Here is a 20,193-nt window from a genome sequence, read left to right as displayed (position 1 = left end):
CTCTCTTAACCACTGAGCCATCTCTCTAGTCACCCTGCCTCTACTCCCCACTCATTTTTTTTTTCCTTTAAGACAGGGTCTTATGTAGCTCAGTCTGGCCTCAAAATCTCTGTGTAACAAAGGATGACTTTTAACTTCTGATCCTCCTGCCTCACCCACCGAGTATTACTATGCCTAGTCTTATGTGATGCCAGGGACAGAAATCAAGGTTTCATGCATGCTAAGCAAGCACTTTAACCAACCTAGGTACAGCTCAAAACTTGGGATAGGTACTTTATGAAAAAATTCTCTTACTCACCATGATCTTCAAGGATATGTAAGCTACAAAGCATTCATATCCATAAAGCCAAGGAGACAGAAGTTGACAGTGGGTGGGAAAAGCTCTTGGAACAGTTGATTCAAGTGTCCAAGTGGAGGGGCATGGCTAGAACTTGGCGATCCTTGACTCTGGAAGGAAGTCCCTCTCTTTACCAGCTCCTTAGATTGTCAATTTGCAGAATTCCTGTTGATTCCAGGATTTCTCATTTACCTTTTGCCTTTTGGAGCCAAGATACTTTTCTGTTATTAGTGGGAGGGGCCATCAGTCAACTGCTGAACGTTTTGCTCAGGACAAATCTTGTCGCTTCTCTGCTGAAAGAACGGGAGAGAAGGCCTTTGTTAGGAAAAATAAATGAATGAGCATCCCAAAAGCAGAAAAGGGAAATGAACAAAAGCCCACCTGCGTTCCTATGTGGATCCATTAAGATCTTTTATTCTTATCTATTTTTTTAGGAGTCAAGATTGATTTAAGTTTATTCCTTATGAATGCAGTCATTCCCTTTATTGTGCAGTTAATGCATCCCATTAAGTAGACCCATAAGATGCTTCTGCTGCCTGTGCCGTCATAAGTCAATGAGACACTGTTAATAGTAGCACTTCTTTAATCATCCTGATTCCTCTTGTTACTAATGGGAACTATAAAAATAGATGGGGGTGTGAAGAAATGTGTTTCCTGAAACGTGTCAGGCTCGAAAGGGCTGAAACAGAGATCTGTGCAAGCCATTGTGGGTGTAGATGATGGTAGCATCAGTGCTCTCTTCTGGTGTGGCTCCTTAGCTGTCCAGTTGGCCCATTGGTAGGCAGGCAGTAGGACCTCTTGCCTTCAGGTGAGAAAACCTAGGTAGGATCCTGCCTAGAGTATATTTCTGTGCCTGGGGCTGGTCTTTTTGTCTTCAGCTTGCCTATGGATGCTTCTCAAAGACCTGTTAGGGGGCTGTCATGCCTTCCAGTACTGGATTTGAAGGGAGCCATGCATAGATTCAGGGGCAATGTGAAGCTACACAGATACACTGCAGTCATTGGTACAAAACAAACAAACAAACAAACAAAAAAACCACGGATGTTAAGTGGGCCTCGGAACTGAGTTTGCTGTGAGTTCTGGGTCTTTTCTACTCTTTGGCTTTACCAGTGCCTGAGTGGCGATGCTCACCTTTGTTGTTGACTCAGTACTCATACAAGGATGGCTTCTCTGTGATGTTTGGTATCTCGGTTTTACAGCATAATTAAGTGAAGACCAAGTAAGACATCGTGTGAGGAGCCCTCTCCTCTCCTTTGGATCAGCCCTTGCCTCCCACTTTCTTGTATTTAATGAACACAGCGGTAAACATAAGAATTGATTCACACGCTGAGGTCACTGTAGAAGCTGGGCTAGCCTGACAGAAATGAAAAGAAATATAATTTAAAGTGCTTCTTAAATTGGGTTGCTCGCCTTTCCCTACGCCTCCCCCCCCCTCCCCAGCAGTGTGTGTTGCACGCATTTACATGCATTTCTTGCTGGAACTAGGCAAAAAGGAGACAGAGAAACCGACGAAGCATTTTATTTTATTTTTATTTATTTATTTATTTTTTTTTAGGGCTTTGTGTTTTATTAAACAACAAGTTCATCTTCCCACACCCAAAGTTGCGAGGCATCTGTGTATCTCAGACTAAATGGGATCTGGAGCTGATGAGTGCTGGGCTCAGGTGGCTGGAGGCTTTGCAGGCAAGAATATTGGCAGCCATTTTATGCTAGAAGTAGACACCAATTTGGTAAGAGTGTGGGACAGCCATTAGAGTTCTGTGGGGAACGGAAAGGGGTTGACCCTATAAAGGACTTGGTACAGGAGAGAAGGATGACTTCCCACGGACACTTCTGGTCCCCCCAAGGGCCCAAAAGAGAGCCAGAGAAGGCATGGAACATGGGCCTATCTCTTAGAAGCTGAGCCCCAGAACTTCTTTTTTTTGTGGTCCAAGCAGGATATAGAACCTACCTTTTGGGCTACCACCCTTTGGAGGAAGAGGTTCCCTTCCACCCACTAGCAACCAGCTGAGTTGACAGAGACGAAGAACATGAAGCTAGGAAAAGAAGGTGAGTTAGAATTCAGGGCACACAACCTCAGCCAAGTGGAGTCATAAGAAATGTGAAGGGATTGGAGTGCGTTCCAGCAAAGACTTCCTAAAGGAAGGCACGTGTGCCTTCGTTCAACCAAGACCCTCATTTTGGTAGCCTGAAAGAGCAAAACGTTGGGCAAAAATCACAAAGAGAGAAAAATCAAGAGTGAGAGCACACAGACTGAGAGACTTCACCTGCAAATGGGAGGATTTTATGGAAGTTAAAGGGATCCAGAGAGTGAGAATCAGTGACTACATACAAGGAAGGAGTCTTCGGGGGGAAGACTCATCTCAGCGCTGAAGAGACTAGCTAAATTCTAGATCAGACTGACGAGAAAAGTGACACCTGACAGTTCTGCTAAAATTTCTTTAACTCTCAAGAATGAAGAGAACAGCTTGTAAGCTTTTTTAAAAAGTGAAACAAATTATTTCAAGGAACAAGAATAGGTTTTGCATCTAACCAGTCAACCAAAATCTACAGAAAATACACAAGAATCTTGTGACCATCCAAGATACGCATGTGTTCAGGAAAGAAAGTGGCTTGACCGTATTCACCCTTCGAGATTGTTTCATCACATTCATCATCTCGCCAAGAAAACTTGAAAGGAACTCAAAGCCAACAGAAAAGGGACACGCCCAAGAAGAAGATAAAATGAAGAACAGACTGGCTTAAATATAGAACTTTGCCCCCTGTTGATGCTGACGGACTAAATAGCATCCTGGGGCCAGAACTGGAGGAACCGTAGGAAAGAGAAAGGCTCTCATGGTTCTCGGGAACAAGGAGGGCTGGCATTTAAAGACAGGCGGTCAAAAAGGGACCCAGGTGTGCCCAACCATCGCAACACAATGTTGCCATCTACAAAATCCACGTACCAGAATGACAGCACGGAGTCACAAAAAATAAAAAGTGCAAAACACAAACCTCACATTTTAAGTAAGTTTATAACTTCGCATTGTGATGCTGTGGCTCTCTCCCTGCCTGCCCCCAGGGGGCATCATGGCCATCCTTCCCCCGAGAACAAAGGGAGCATGGTGCGGGGCAGGGACTTGGAGGGCTGTGAGCACAATGGAAATGACCTCCTGGGATCAGCTGTGGTGAGGCAGATCAACTTGAATCTAGGAGGAGGGGGGAATATATAGAACTTTGGGGAAGGGGTGGGGCAATCCAGTGTGGCCAAAGATCATTGGCTGAGGGGCTAGGGTACTGAGATACCTAGCTTACATGGGGAGAAATCCCAGGTGCTTGCTGAACAGGTTCTTCCGGGAGAAAGGGAGTTGGACCTGTAAGTTCCCTAAGGTCTACCTCAGGTATAAGATGTGGGATCTGGGACCCCTCCAAGGAGAGCAGAGGAAACCTCGCTGACAAAAGGAGTCCGTCATTTTGCAGGGAGCTCTGGCATTCCTGGTAATGTCAGTCAGACTTTGACCTTAGCATCGGGGTTTCCCAACATAAGGACACATTCACAGCTCTCCTTGGCTGTGTGCCCTGCAGGGTGCAGTTTGTATAATTAACTAAAACACAGAAAAATAAGAGAGCAGCATCAAATTCATGACAGAAAACTTAACACTTAAATCTGGCAGTGTTTCGCAACCCATGGGGTCATGACCCCTAAAGATCACCGGAAAACGTGGATATTTACGTTACGATTCATAACGGTAGCAAAACTATGAGAAGTTATGAAGTAGCAATGAAAATAATTTTTATGGTTGGAGGTCACCACACGTGAGGGCCTGTATTAATGGATTGCAGCATTACAGAAGCTGAGAACCATTGTACTAAGGGGAGCATAATTCAAGATATTTAAATTATAAACTAATATAATTCATAAATATTGGTACAAAGTTAAACCGAAAATAGTTTAGAGAAACAGTACAACGTGACCTAAGATTTAAATTATTAATAGACTATTTATTAATCAGTCTAATTCATTTCATTAACAAATTAAAAGGTACAAGTATTAGATTTTGAAAGGGAATTTATAAAAGAAAGGAAAGTAATGTAGAAGAGAAATAAGGGAGATCTGCGGGTGGTGGCACATACACGTAATCCCAGACTTTGGGAGGCAGAGACAGGAAGACATAGGAATTTAGGGTCATCCTAAGTTATATATCAAGTTTGAAGCCGTTTGGGGCTATATGAAACTCCATTTCATAAAAAACGAATAACAAACAAAAATAGTAAGAAAGAAATAACCTAGCTTCAATAAAGACCACTTACCATGTGCTCACTTCGGCAGCACATATACTAAAATTGCAATGATACAGAGAAGATTAGCATAGCCCCTGCTCAAGGATGGCATGCAAATTCGTGAAGCGTTTCATATTTTTGTTGTGTGTCATCCTTATTTTCCTAGTAATAAAATTGCTCTTTATAAAAAAACAAAACAAAACAAAACAAAAAAACAAAAACAAAAAACCCAAAACCACTTACCACAACCAACCAGCCAATATTGAATGTCAAAACCTAAATCTACTTATATTAAAGTCTGGAAGTATGAAGGGATTGCTCCTAATATCTTTATACAACACAGTATTGGTTTTATTTTATTTTTCGAGACAGGGTTTCTCTGTGTAGCCTTGGCTGTCCTGGATTTCCTTTGTAGACCAGGCTGGCCTTGAACTCACAGAGATCTGCCTGCCTTTGACTCCCTGAGTGCTGGGATTACAGGCGTGTGCCACTACACCTGGCTCGGTATTGGTATTTTTCATGAATGAAATAAACCAGGAAAAAAATGACTAATATCAAAATTTCTTCTTCTTGTGTGTGGTATGCTCTTTATAACCACCCAAGACTCCAGAACTCTACCCTTGGATGTTTAAAGACCTAACAAAGTTGGTATGGCGATTTGACAATTTAAAAACTTGCATTCAGAAATGGAAATTCATCTGTAGGATTTATCTGTAGCACTATCTAGGTGATTTTCTTGTTGCTGGGCTGGAGTACTTCAGGAGACACGGCTCCCAAGAGGAAGGGTAGTTCAGCAGCTCGTGGTTTGGTGGTGTAGTCCACCTGGGTGAGAAGGCATGACGTCAGGGGCACAAGGCAGCTCCCTGCAGGGTCTGCAAGGAGATGAATGCTGCTGCTCAGTTCAATGTCTGCTATTTCTGATGTATTTGCTCTGTGTGTGTATGTGTGTGTGTGTGTGTGTGTGTGTGTGTGTGTATGTGTTTGTGTGTCTGTGTCTGTGTGTATGTGTGTGTGTGTTTATGTGTATGTGTTTGTGTGTCTGTGTGTGTGTTTGTGTGTATGTGTGTATGTGTTTGTGTGTCTGTGTGTGTATGTGTTTGTGTCTGTGTGTGTTTGTGTGTGTGTATGTGTTTGTGTGTGTGCATGTGTGTGTATGTGTGTATGTGTGTATGTGTTTGTGTGTCTGTGTGTGTATGTATGTGTGTTTGTGTGTCTGTGTGTGTATGTGTTTATGTGTCTGTGTGTGTATGTGTGTGTGTCTGTGTGTGTATGTGTGTATGTGTCTGTGTGTATGTGTTTGTGTATGTGTGTGTTTGTGTCTGTGTGTGTATATGTGTTTGTGTGTGTGCATGTGTGTGTATGTGTGTATGTGTGTGTATGTGTGTATGTGTCTGTGTCTGTGTGTGTGTATGTGTGTGTGTGTCTGTGTGTGTGTGTATATGTGTGTGTGTGTCTGTGTGTGTATGTCTGTGTTTGTGTGTCTGTGTGTATCTGTGTGTGTATGTGTTTGTGTGTGTGTGTATGTGTATATGTGTTTGTGTGTCTGTGTGTATGTGTTTGTGTGTGTGTGTGTGTGTGTTTGTGTGTCTGTGTGTATGTGTTTGTGTGTCTGTGTCTTTGTGTATGTATGTGTGTGTGTCTGTGTTTGTGTCTGTGTGTCTGTGTGTGTGTCTGTGTGTGTATGTGTTTGTGTGTGTGCATGTGTGTGTATGTGTTTATGTGTCTGTGTGTGTATGTGTGTGTATGTGTGTATGTGTTTGTGTGTCTGTGTCTGTGTGTGTGTATATGTGTTTGTGTGTCTGTGTCTGTGTGTGTGTATGTGTGTGTTTGTGTGTGTGTATGTGTTTGTGTGTATGTGTGTTTATGTGTGTGTGTATGTGTATATGTGTTTGTGTGTCTGTGTATCTGTGTGTGTATATGTGTTTGTGTGTATGTATGTGTGTGTGTCTGTGTTTGTGTCTGTTTGTCTCTGTGTGTGTCTGTGTGTGTCTGTGTGTGTGTCTGTGTTTGTGTGTCTGTGTGTGTGTCTGTGTGTGTCTGTGTGTATGTGTTTGTGTGTGTGCATGTGTGTGTATGTGTATGTGTGTATGTGTCTGTGTGTGTCTGTGTGTGTATGTGTGTATGTGTCTGTGTGTGTGTCTGTGTGTGTTTGTGTATGTGTGTGTGCCTGGGGGTGGTATGCATGCCTGTGTGCAGAGGCTAGAAGTGGGTTTGGGTGTTTTTGCTTTGCTTTGTTTTGTTTTGAGACTCCCTGAACCTGGAGTCACAGTTCATCAGCTAGGCTAGAAATCAGTGAGCCCCAGAACCTATTTTTAAGAAACATGATTTTCTTTTGAAGGGCCCAAATCAGAAAAGTCCTCTTAAACAGTGTTGCCAGAAGTTTAAAGTGTCTCTGGCATCTGCAGCTGGGGTTAGGGGCAGGCACAGATGCCTGGCTTGTAATGTGGGTGATGGAACCCAAACTCTTGGGCCTTACGGTTGCACCACAGGTGATCTTATCAGCTAAGTCATCTCTCCAGCCTGTATTTTCTTCCTTTTTATTCAGTCCTAGACCCCAGTCCAGGATGAGCAAGCTCACATTCAGGGTGCATCTCCACCCTAGCTTACCCTCTGGAAATGCCTTCACAGACATGGCCAAAGTGTGTTTTCTAAGTGCTTTATCCAGGCAATTTTTATAAGTGGCTTTAAATTGCAGGACATTTTTGTAAGTGAGTGTGTTAAGAAGAGTCTTTAGGAAGAAAACTCTAACATCTCCTTTAGGGGCAGAGCAATATTTGAACACTTTGTAAATTTTACCAAGAAATTAATTATTTAATTAGTTAAAGGTTTCACTATGTTTACCAAACTAGTCTTAAATTTGTGATTATCCTGCCCGTCTCTCCAGAATGCTGGAATTATAGGTAAATGCCACCACATCTGGCTCTCCAAGGAAATTTTTAATTAAAAAGGTACTTGATTCAATATCCAAATGTGAATTTTAGATAATTCCTGTCAATCTCCCAATAAAAAGTTTTGTTTTGGTAATGAGAGAGAGGAATCTTACAATTTATAGGAAATAATTTTTTTTAACTGTCAAGAAAGCATGTAAAAGAAAAATGAGAGACAGAGAGAGACAGGCAGACAGAGAGAGTCCCCTCAACACATTGACTATTAAGACCCTGAATTAGCATCATTGTGAACTTGGAAGGACTGAGAAAGGAACTGAGTAAGTCTAAAAATACAGATTGGCTTGTGTGAGGATTGAGTGTATTTCTTTTTTTTATTTTTATTTTTATTTGATTGAGTGTATTTCAACAAGAAAAATTTGACTTTATTAATACAGCTCTAGACTTTCTTGTTTTCCATTTGGATGAAAGAAAAATGGGATCTTTTTTCATATGCACACAATAATACAAATCTTATTTTGAAAATTAGGCTTTAATTTGTATGATCTGGTAGTAAGAGAGATTTAAACCACAGCAATAAAAGGGAAAAAAAAAACCAAGTAAGATGAAACAAACAAATGCGCGTGACAGTTACAGAAAAATGCCACGAAAAACATGATCAATAGCCATGCCTTAATGATATACAGATAATTCTTTTAAGTTGTCAAAAAGATAAAGCCTACAGTAGAAAAAAATGGGCAAATGATATGAAGAGAATATTTGCAGAAAAGCTCCATGAGGCCAAAACTTTATGAAAAGCTTTTAAACATCACTTGCAATTAGAGAGTCTAATTTTAAGAATCTTTATTTTTGACGGGCCACGTTAGAGGACAGTAGCATTCATTGTTGTGGATATGGAGAAGAGTCCCCTTAAACAACGTTGGCAGAAATGCAAACTGTTAAAATTGCTGTGAAAAGCGCACTGTGGGGGAATACCCTAGCCCTTCTGTTTAGTAAGCCCACAGCTGGACCTTCCCTTGTAGCTTAAAGTTTGTGTCCCTCCTAGATTCATAAGTTGAAGCCAAATTACCAGTGTGACTCTGTCACTAGGTGGGACCTTTGGGGAGATGGTTACTTCTTGAGGATGTGGATTTAGTGCCCTCGTAGTGCTGCCTTCTGCTTCCCACTGCATGAAGACACGTGCAGTGCCAACTGTGAGCTAGAAAAAGTGGCCCTCACCAAACACTGAATCGGCCAAATGCCTTGATCTTAGTCTTCTCAGCTTCCAGAAGCATCAGGAATATTTTTTCTGCTCATGATGTATCCAGTTTATGATTCTTTGTCATTGTGTCACGGGCAGAAGAGGGCAGGTTTCTTTATAAGAGCAAAAATAATAGTATGTGATGATTTTTGTGATGAGTAATTTTAAGGGTAACTTGACTGGGCTTCAAGGTGCCCTGGTATTTGGTCAGACAGTTTTCTTCATCTGTCTGGAAGAATATTTCTGTGTTACCCTCCCTGATGCGAACAGGCCTCATCCAGTCAGGCAAAGACCTACTATTCAGGACAGAAAAGCTGGTGGCTCTCCTCCAGCTGCAGACTCGCCTCCATGACAGGCCCGAGTGAACAAGGCTCAGGTCACAAACTTGATGTCAGCTGGCAACTGCCCCACCCCCAACTTATACCACCAGTGACCAGCTTGTCAGCTGTAGAGCTTGGGATCTCAACCTGCAGTTTATGCAAACCGCTTCCTTATAATAAACCTATTTATTTACATAGCCTTTCTTTTAAAAAATTATTTATTTTTATTGTATGTGCATTGGTGTTTTGTCTGCATGTATGTCTGTGTGAGGGTGTCAGATCTTGGAGTTACAGACAGTTGTGAGCTACCATGTGGGAGCTGGGAATTGAACCCAGGTCCTTTGGAAGAGCAGTCAGTGCTCTTAACTGCTGAGCCATCTCTCCAGCCCCCTACATAGCCTTTCTGTTTTGTTTCTCCATAGATACCTGATACAGGTTTACTCATGGGAAACAAAGTAATGTTCCTAAGGAGGGAGGTGGTTTCATTAGTTGTCATGTTTTCATCTTCACCAGGATGCCGTGTAAGGTCTTAAAGAAGTCAAGGGGAAACAAAAGCATCACTGTAACTCCATGGCTTGACTTGCAGGGATCCTCATGGAGGAGGGGGAGGGTTCGTAATGAGACAAGCAAGATGCAGAAAAGTGCTCCATATAAAGAAACTACTGTTGTTGTTGTTTTGCTCCATTCTAACAAACAATTTTATCTTATTCAAATAAGTGCATGGTGTATAAGTGAGATGAGTTTATATTATTACGTGAACACAGAGGAAAATATGGAAGGAAGCCTGCTTGCTTGTTTTCTGAAGATTCCTGTTTGGAAAAAGAGGCTCTGATGTGTATGATGTGGGTAAAGCCATAAGGAAGAACGCTCATACACAAACACATTAAGAACAACTCCCTGTGTCTGTGTGCACACATACACACACACACACACATACACACACACACACACACACACAAACACACACACACACACACACACACACACATTTATATGAGGAAATTTAAAATAAAACATTTAAGAGGAAGGAAAGAAGACACAGCTGGAGGATGGGGCCCCGGGAGGATGGCACCACCACGTACTGCACATAACAGGCTTGAACTGAGAAAAACTGGTGATCTTCAAGATGGCAGTTCCAAGCTACCCACAAGCCCAGCAACATCACCAACGGCTTGGTCCATCATACAAGATAAGTCACTTGATCAAAGTTGTAAGACCTTTCTGGGATTAGATTTTAAACTGAAGATGGAATTAGATCAACCCAATGTGAACAGGCCAAGCTGGTGTTCCAGAGGCCTGACTGCGTTACATTTAAAAACAAGGCATTGATAGGTTGGGTCTGAAAAATATTTATGAAGACTAAAATGGACTAGAAAATTCTTCTCCCATGCTCTAGACCAGAGCGTATCCTCTGGATTCATTCCAGTGTTAACATTAAATCTAATTTCAGAGATCCTTGACATTAAAAGGTCTTCTGCTCAAGTGCCGAATAACTCTTACATAACACTGAGGCCTTCTTGGGGAGTTAAGGGAGCCTGGTGTTCTCTGTTGTGTCTTTATGACTTTGGCATCCCACAGCAGTTTTCTGTTTATTTATAGAAAGAGAATCCATCTCCCTGTCTCTGTTATGCTCGCCGCTGTTGCTGCTTACCAGTGTGAAATGTGGCATCAGTAAATCAGGACAAGAGACTTTGCAGCCCTGCAGTAATGGCCTCTTGCCGGCCCTAGCCATCACTTAAAGGGGGTGGGGCTGGGGTTGCTGGTAGGGGGGAGGTCCTAGAAAGGGGTCAAGTGGCTTTTATTATGACGATAGTGAGTTGGCCTAGCCTTCTGTAGGGCATCATCCTGTTTGCCAGAGGTCCAATGGGCAAACATTTGCGGCAGCAAAATTACCTGTCTGGCCTCTGGACGGGAGGTATTGGCTGGGGGATGCTCGAATGGGCTTCACTTAGACACCGCCTGCAGGTGTACGTCATGCCCCATCTGCTGGAGGAGGGCACTGGCTTCCCCCAAGGTGAATATGATGTCAGCACACACTGTGGCTGGACCTTCTCCCCCCGCTCATGATCTTCTTGTTTCCAAAATGATATTTTTGTTCTCTCTACATATAATATATATTTAATTTTATGTTTTAAGAATTTCGTACATGATTTCTACCCCACCCTCTCCTCCATTCGACTTTTCCTATCTTCCCTCAAATTCATGATCTCTTTTAACTGTTATTGTTACATGTGTGTATGTATGTAGCATGCATGTATGTATATGTACACACACATATATAAAACTGTAATCAGCTAAGTAAATTTAGTGCTGCTCATATGTATGTGCATTTGGAGCTTTCCACTTGGGATGAATAACCTATCTTGGGGATCATTCCTGGAAAAGACTGATTCCCACTCTATTAGCAGCCATTAATTGCCTCATCTAGGGGTGAGGCCTTGTGGTATCTCCCCAATTCGTGCGGGAATGTCAGCTGTTGTCACTGTGCAGGTCTTGATTGGGTGACCGTGTTGTTAAGGTTTCGTGGGTGCAGCTTTTTCTGTCACCTATAGAAGATACTATCTCGCAGTGGTCATCCTGGTCCTCTGGCTCCTACAGTCTTTCCGTCAGCTCTTTCTAGGTGTTCACTGAGACCCTATCAGCTGCTTTTGTGCATTTTGACATGTGGATTTCTATGATGATTTCCATCTGCTGACAAGAGCTGTTCTGATGAGAGGCGAGAGCTGCAGTTAAATGTTAATAGAAGGTTAGGTATCTGGAGTGCAGTTGGAAAGTAGACTGGTTTAGGGAAGTGGCAGGAGCAGATTCTCCTCTAGGGTCCACAGATATTTGGCTAGATTTACAGTACCAGACATTAATTCCTTCCTATGAGCAGGCCTTAAGTCTGAAGAGGTGGCTGTTGGTTAACCCCAAGATAGAAATGCCAGTATTTCACCCCTAGGGCATGTGGTGCCATGCTGGTCATTTCTGGGATACGTAGGCTTTACGGCTGGGTAAGACCAGTGATTGCTTTTCTCCCTTGGCAGCTTGCATAGCACCTTAAGACATGATGAGAGACTGTCCTCAGGGAGGAGGCTTCTAGGTCGCTTGCAGCTTGATTCCACCCAGTCTTGGGTCTAAACTGTTTTTAGTGTCTTCAGTAAAAGCATCTTCCTTTCATGTTCTGGGAGGCATCCAAGGCCAACTAGGTTTCTGTTAAATAGTCTGCGTCTTTTGGTATGGGGGAACTTTATCACTCCAGGTGATGTAGTTTTATTTAAATTATTTATATATGCATTCACATACATTTTTACATATTATATGTGTATTTTAAGTACATATTAATGTTTCCCTATGGCTTTTTCAATCATCCTTGGTCTTCTTTCTCTTCCTTCTCTCTCTCTACATGAAGCGCCCTACTCTATTTCCCCTGTGTTTTATGAAATCTTTAGAGTTAAGAAAAAAAAAATCTGCTGTTCAGGGTAAGCTAGCTAGCTCGTTCTTCTCTTTGTTCTTTTCCTCACATCTCCATGTGCTTCCTTCCCCGCCCCCAACACTGTAGTACCTGGCGTGGCTAGACAGAGGGCAAATGATAGCAATTCAGGCCTCGGGATGTTCCAGTTTCTCAGGTTACAAATCAGGACATAGATTCTGGCAGATATATTCACAACACTGGAAGTAATAAGGCAGGCTATTTTATGTCTGACCGTCTCAGGGCATAGAAGATAGCAATAGTATTCCATCTAGGTAAATGGAACGGGGGAGAACCAGGTCATGGAAACCACAGGGGGAAACAAAATATTTGGGCCATGACTGACTCCAAAATCCCTTCGGTCCTGGGGGGATTGCAGAGTTAGGAACCCTGTTCTGATGAATGGTTATTTAGGGGAGTCTCATTACACAGTGTAACCTCTGCCTACTTCTCAAATAACTGATTAGAGAGTGATTTTTGAGTGATTTCCAGCCAGGTTTGTGGAGCCAGCCTCCAGATTGCTAATGTGAGAAGCAGCCCAGGAAAGAAGTAATTAAGGACAGTTGCTGTGGGGTGCTTTGCTGAGTCTTGCTCCGGGGCACATTCTGCACTCGAAAATGAAATTGGAATTTTCAAAAACACAATCAAGATCTCTTCTGCTATTTTCTAGTTTCTGCCTAAGCCCCTGGGTTTCTGCCTTTAATACTCTGGAAATGAAAACGGACTCTTTGATTACTCATGGCCCCGAGTTGTTGCTTGTGTTTTTTCCAAGAGGGATGCTAATTGCTAGATGGAACAGAGCAGGAACCAGCAGGGTGTCTCAGGATAGGGCCATCTTGCTTGTGAGCAGTCTTTCAAAACCACCCATAATGGACTGGAAACAATCTATTTTGAATTGGAATATGGGAAGTAATTATTTCAATGCATTAAGTTTCCTCCTTTTTCTAACAAACTTTTAAAAATGGGTCTGTTTGTTTGTTTGTTTTCAAATATGGTGAGTAAATAGTGCAAATATCAGGTGTATAGATCATGGCTTAAAGGAATATTGGAAACTGGGCATGACCCAGTGGGTAATCTCTACCTAAGTGTGAAGACTAGATGCAGATCCCAAGAACTCTCATAAAAAGCTGACAGCCTGCCTATAATGTCAGTGCCCAGGAGTGGAGACAGAGGCTCCCTGGGTCCTAGTTGGGACCAGGGGTGAGCTTAGGATTCAGTGAGAAAACTTTCCTCAGAAAGTAAAGTTAGAAGACAATTGAGGACGACACTCAGTGTCAACTGTCAGCTCTCATATTCACCTGCACATACTGTGCCTGCAAAACATGCAAGCATGCATACATACACACACACCCCAACGCACGCACGCGCACACACACACCCACTCCACAGAATCCATTTTCTGAAGGTCAACTACTCCTGGCATGGAGCCTTCCCTGGAGTGCCTTTGATATACCCAGAGATATTTAGTTGGAGCAAACTGATTTTCCATTTCTTGGCTTGTAGCAACTACAGCGACTTTCTTGGTTAGACGTTCTTCTTCCTCTTCCTCACGCTGGGAGTCTGTCTGGTGTGCACCTGTGCAGGGCTTGTGTGCGTTGTCGCAGTCTCTGTGAGCTCATCTGTGTTACAGTGCCCTGACTCCTCCCTGTGACGCACTGTGATCTGTAAGCTGAACGAAGCCCTCTCTCCCCCCTTGGCTGCTCGTGGTCAGAGTGTTCTATGCCAGCAATAGAAAGGACAGTGGCAGCTCTCCTCCTCCTCTTCCTCCTCCTCCTCCTCCTCCTCCTCCTCCTCCTCCTCCTCCTTCTCTCCACAAGGTGAGGAGGGCTCTTAGACAATAGTGAACCTACAGAATTAGGCATGCGTTTTGAAGACCTTGGTTTTGGAAACACGCAGACACTTGAAGACAGCATTAGGAAGCGCCTTGTCACATCTGACTTTATGATAACACTTTTCTAGAAAACTTCATTTTCCTAGATATAGCAAAGATAAACATGGCAAATTCCATGTTAACGAAGTCTAAATTTATGAGATTATGTTCTATTGATTATTATCCACTAGACACTTCACACCAGATTATGAGTTAGTTAAATATAAAAATATTCTAAGCAAACTTGGGGATCTATCACTGAACTTTTCACACGAGAAACCGAAATTATGTGGAGGAATTAATTTGTCTAAACATAATTTCTAATTTGTGTGGTGCTATTTCAGTGTAGAGATAATAACACAAAGTAGAAATTGTCCTTTAGTAGACAGATGAAGGTAATTACAGTGATTGTAATAGATGCGGGCAAATATTCGATGAATTGACTAATTTAGTTCACATTACAAAACTATTAAAGCTGGAACATTAAGTTATGAGTGAGTAGTGCTTATTGAAAGTCATAGAGTACAAATGCATTTGAGGCAGCGTTTTCATAGGAAACTATTCTTTACTGACCCAAATTCATGATGCGTGTTCAGAAGTGATGTTTTCTATGTCTTCCCTCCCTCCTTCTGTCCTTTAAGTCCTGTTTCTTCCTTCCTGGGCATATTTATCCCTTCTTCTCTGCACGGTACAGATAGTAAGAAATTGCTTATTGGTCACAGACTAGATATTGAGAAGGAAGAAGGCTTCTCTTTCTCACGGCATCTTGGTCCCCAATTCTTGTCCTGAATTCTTCTGGCTTTTGGAGATAGACAGCACTGCACAGTACCAGTGGGTCACAGTGTCACTATGTCAGACTCGGGGTCATCCAGCCCTCTCGCTGGCTGCTTCCATCTCTCAGGCTCTCTCTGGCTGGGTCTTTTGAGGGAACCCTCTGTGAGGTGGAGCCAGCCCTGCATGCAGCTGGAGCACCCTGTCTGCTCAGCCCTTGCAGGTCTTCCCACTTCCTTCTCAGAACTGAGACTACTTTTCAGCAACCCTTGCAAATCCTTTTTCTTAAAAAAAAAAAAAAAGTTTTCGGCAAAGCCAGAATCCCAATTAGCCCCCGTAAAGCAGGTGGCCTGGCGCCACCTGTTCCCTTTCCCTCTCCTTTTCTGAAATAAAATTTCCTCTTGACCAAACTCCCTTGATTTTACGCTGGCATTTCATAGCCACGGACAAGTTATGCAGCACTGAAATCACACCTAATTACCACCTTTGTCAGCATCAGCAGGGCTTGGTAGCAAAATGGAAATGGGGGAGACCAGAAAGGAACCATGGGAAAAATCAGCCACTGGGAAGGAGAATCAGGTGATTATAGGAGGCTGTCTCCTTTCTGGAAAGACTGTGCATCAAGGAGATCTATTCCTAAGCTACCTCCAGCCAAGTGAGTAACTCCAAAGCCTTATTAGAAACAGGAATACTTAGATCTACAGAGGAGGTTGGGGTCAAGGAGGACCATGGGGAAGGTTTGTGTTGCATCCCTAAGAAGATGCTGCGATGCAGTTTTAGACAATGTGCAGTATCTGTCATGCGTTGTATCAACTATCTTTACTGAAAAAAACTTCTAACTTCTGAGTTGTTTTATTTTTATTTCTCAGTGAGTCCAGACAACTCCCCATTTAGTTCATTTCAAGTGCTTAGAAGATACAGCATGATTTCTGAAGATCCATCCAAGTCAAACCCAATTCAGTCCTGCAGAGAGCAAACTTTCTTTTGCTTGCTTATTTACTTATTTATTTTGAGGCAGGGCATCATGTTATAGTCCAGACAAATTTGGACACATCATGATCTTTCTTTCTGCCCCTGCCTCCTCTTGAGTGATAGGATCACAGGTGTGAGTTAAGATGTCTAGCTGTAAATATATATATATATATATATATATATATATATATACACACACACACATATATATACATATATATACATACACATATACATACACACACACACACACACACACACACATATATATATATATATATATATATATATATATATATATAAAATCTGCATTGTGGCTGGAAAGAGCTCAGGGAGTAAGAGGACCTAGGTTTGCTTCTCAGAACCGACATGGTTTGTAAGCTCACAAACACCTATAACTCCAGATGTAGGACATCTGGTGCCCTCTTCTGGCTTCCATCAGCACTAGGCACGCATGCAGAGCACAGACATACATGTGGGCAGAACACCCATGCACATGACATTTTTTTAAAAATTAAAAATACAAAAATAACCTGCATATCCCAAGTTCTAACTACCTGTGGGCTCACAGGTGAGGGCTAATGGTTAATGGACGTCTCAAAATTCCCAGCACACTGTCCTAATGGCAACTTTCTTGAACATCCATGTGCAAAGAAAGAGGGAGCAGAGAAAGAGACAGACAGAGACACTTGGGACTGTCTAGAAGCTAAAACTAAGTAAAACTATAAACATTATCACAATAAATATGTAGTCATATCGTGGGCCTTTGCCTATCTTCTTTCCACTGGAAGTTCTTTCCACCCGCAACTTAAATATCAGGTTTCCCCGACCCAGGCCACTCCTCTGTCCTGGATGACATGCCTGGCTCTCCACATAAGTAAGTAAGAACCTTGGGCTCAGCAGCTACATATTTTGTCTTTGGTTGTCACCAAATGCCATTGGTATCCAGCACAGTGATGAGCGAGAGCAGGCACCAAGGAGATTGTAATGAATCAATGCGGATACCACCAGTTCCGTGCCTCAGCTCCCTTATGCAGCCTTACATTGGGGGCAGCAGTATTAAGCTACAAAGAGTGCGCCTTTAGGCAAAGGGCACTGCACTGGCAGGCTGCAGTGTCATCATGACCACCTTGGCTGGAGTGGAAGAGTCTCTTAGTGATGCGGAAAGGGTCAGGCGTAGAGACTGGCATCCATTTCCTTGTACCTGGTAAAGGACGGACACAGCACCCATTTACGCTTCGTATTGCTGCCCCTTGGCTCTTACACTTGAATGAAAAAAAATGTGCTGAAGTGTCCATGGAATGTGTGACACAGAAGCAAACTTTTGAAACAAAGTAAACAAAACAAAACGGGACAGTTAACGTTGTTGCCAGAGAAGAATAAAACCCTGGAGAGTCACCATTTCATACGTGTCCTATGCAATGTGTATGTATATGCTGTGAATCAAACACTAACAAGCCAAGCCTCATAAATTTAACACTCAGCTTAAAACCAGAGCACTGAACATATAGACCACCGTCCATGGATGTGTTTTTTCCGCATGCCAGGCCCCTGTTTTTGCTTCCGAGGCTCATGTTCTTTCGAGTATCATCATCTTTATTTGCTTATGTTTTATATGTTGAAGAGGAAGAAAGGCCAGAATGTGAGGGGGATGTTCTCTTGGTGGGACTGTGAGGAGACCCATGCCCTATCTGTGAACCTTCAACTCACTCATGCAATACGGCTCATGGTTAAACCATTGACTTCATATCCATTGTGTATTCTTGCACCCCCAGCTTTGTGCTCACTTCTGGGGATGCATCCTTGAGAAAATAATAGTTCTGGAATTCGTGATCTAGTGGAGGAATTAGACAACCAACCTTTCACTGCATGTAGAAGGATGCCACAGAAGACACTGGGGACTCCCGCAGGCGCTGCAGGTCGGACAAGGTGGATAACGGAAATTTAAGCTGGTTCCTGCAGCAGGAACAAAACTTTGCTAACAAAATTCAGGATGACGGGAAGTGGTAATTCTGAAATTCATGGGGCATATTATATCCTGGGCTATTTGGGGGGAGTGTGTGGAAGTCAAGATCAGAGGTCTGGGATAGACAGTCTAGGGGATGGGAGTGATGACGCTCCAAAGGGGAACTGTGGAGATCGTTGACCCAAATGTCATCTGCACTATTCTATTTGCCACATCATGGCCTGTGGTGGGAGGAATGAAATGGTTAATGTATAAGCCTTGGCATAGGGCTATAGCTCAGTAAAGTACTTGCCTGGTGTACGCAGGCCCTTGATTCAGCTCACAGCACCATTTAAGATTATGACTTACAAACTCTTGAGAACTGAAGCAGCTATGTAGGGTTGCATGCACACGTGTGTGTGTGTGTGTGTATGTGTGTGTGTGTGTGTGTGTGTGTGCACGTGCACACACACACCACACCACACCACACACCACACAAATGATATCCACAGTGTGCAGATGGCCAGGCTATGAATCATGATTGCATTGCAGGGCCTATGTACAACCCTGAAGAAATATTAGGCTGGTGGTATCTGCTACAATGTGGTCTAAGTTGTATCTTCTTCATGGTGTTTAGGTGCTCTCTTGACAAAGGCAAAAAATAATCATACATTAAATAACTGTCATAGTTGTGATTTCTAACCTCCTAAACAATGGCCATAGAATTGCTTTGTTCCAAACCTGTCTACTGCCAGCTCTCTTAAATAACATTCCAGAAGATAGTGCTGTCCAATAAAACTTTCTGCAGCGGTGAATTATGTTCTTGAACGCTGCAGCAGAGACTAGGAAATCAAGCGGTAAGTGTGACCGAGGATGAGGAACAGCATTGAATGAGGAAGCGGGAGATAGTGCTCGTGTGTGCTGAGGGCAGCCTGCTCCTACAGGGCAAGGCAAGCGCACCCCTGCATGTGATGGTTGTGGGTCTGAGTCTCTTCTCCTCCCTCTCCTGCCACGTCCCTGTGATGCTGCTCCATCGCCCGCGTGGCCTGTCCCTTCCCTGTGCCGCTTGCTCTGTTGTGAAGAGCTTGTTTTCCTCTTACTGCTCTTTAAGGACACTTTTTAAGTTAGTATACAGAGTAGTGAGTTACAGTATGACAATTTCATGCATGTACATACCATTGCACTTAGGGCATCCTCACCATCACCCTCCCCTGTCTCTTCTTCCACCCTTCACTGGTTTCCTTCCCTCCCCACAAATAGCCCTTAGGATTTCATGTCACACATAGATGGATATATATGGATATTGGGAAGGAAGTGGTTCAGGGTTGCATGTAGCCCTTGCAATGTAACCGTGATTTATAACCTGGCCATCTGTGTATTGTACACACACACACACACACACACACACACACACACACACACACACACACACACACTCATATATAAGGAACCATATGGTATTGTCATTGTCTTTCTTCACCATTACCTTCTGTTGTTTTCTTCCGCCCTTATACCCCGTCCTCTCTGCGTTCCTAACTATCTGTTTATAGCATCCTCTACCCCTCTAGATTTGACACATGAAAGGAAACATGTGAAGTCTCGCTACCAGGGCCTCCTGGCTTAGCTTCTGGATGAGGCAGGCTTCTGTTTCTTCTGCCCCCATAGGAACTTGGCACAGCGAAGGCTGCGTGAGCGAGCGGGTTACCTCTGTCTGCTGAGTCACCCTTCTGTTTCTCCGCACTTTGCAGCTGTCTTCTCACTCCCTGAGTGATTTCTGCATTCTTCTAGTCATTCTCTCCTTGCAATGTTATTTGATATTGATGCTCCCCCGCCCCCACCCTCCATTTTCCATGTCACATGGAAGCAGCTTCTAACCTGACGTCTCTCTCTGATCTCACTTTATGTCCAGAGACCATCTCTGGCACATCCATCCCCAGCCGGTAGCCATAATCATTGCTTCCTCTATTCCCGACTCCTGTCTGTGTGGTGTCAGTGCAAAAACCACAGTTCTCATCTCAAAATGAAAAAGAGGTGGTTCATTCTGAAGCCACACATCAGTGAACATGGTCCAGCAACACTGCCATTGGTCGGATTGGCGTGGAGGGTTTTTTCCCGGATAGGATCTCACTCTAGCCTTCAATA

At 43.1% G+C, this 20,193-nt stretch overlaps 1 long non-coding RNA gene across 2 annotated transcripts in view; it reads left to right on the top strand.

Annotated features, from left to right (window-relative positions):
* The window catches only part of LOC311597191, a 55,538-nt gene that overhangs the window by 19,856 nt on the left and 15,489 nt on the right, over window positions 1-20,193 (top strand). The window contains exon 3 of one of the 2 annotated variants that reach the window (XR_014779131.1): window positions 2,275-2,885. The exons of the other annotated variant lie outside the window; for it this stretch is intronic. This is a non-coding gene — a long non-coding RNA (uncharacterized lncRNA). Of the gene's footprint in view, window positions 1-2,274; window positions 2,886-20,193 lie in introns of those variants that run through there. 2 annotated transcript variants of the gene reach the window in all.

The sequence above is a fragment of the Acomys minous genome, assembly GCF_964271855.1.
Source record: "Acomys minous genome assembly, chromosome: 5".
In the NCBI taxonomy this organism is placed as follows: domain Eukaryota; kingdom Metazoa; phylum Chordata; class Mammalia; order Rodentia; family Muridae; genus Acomys; species Acomys minous.
This window is presented reverse-complemented; position numbering and strand designations above follow the sequence as displayed.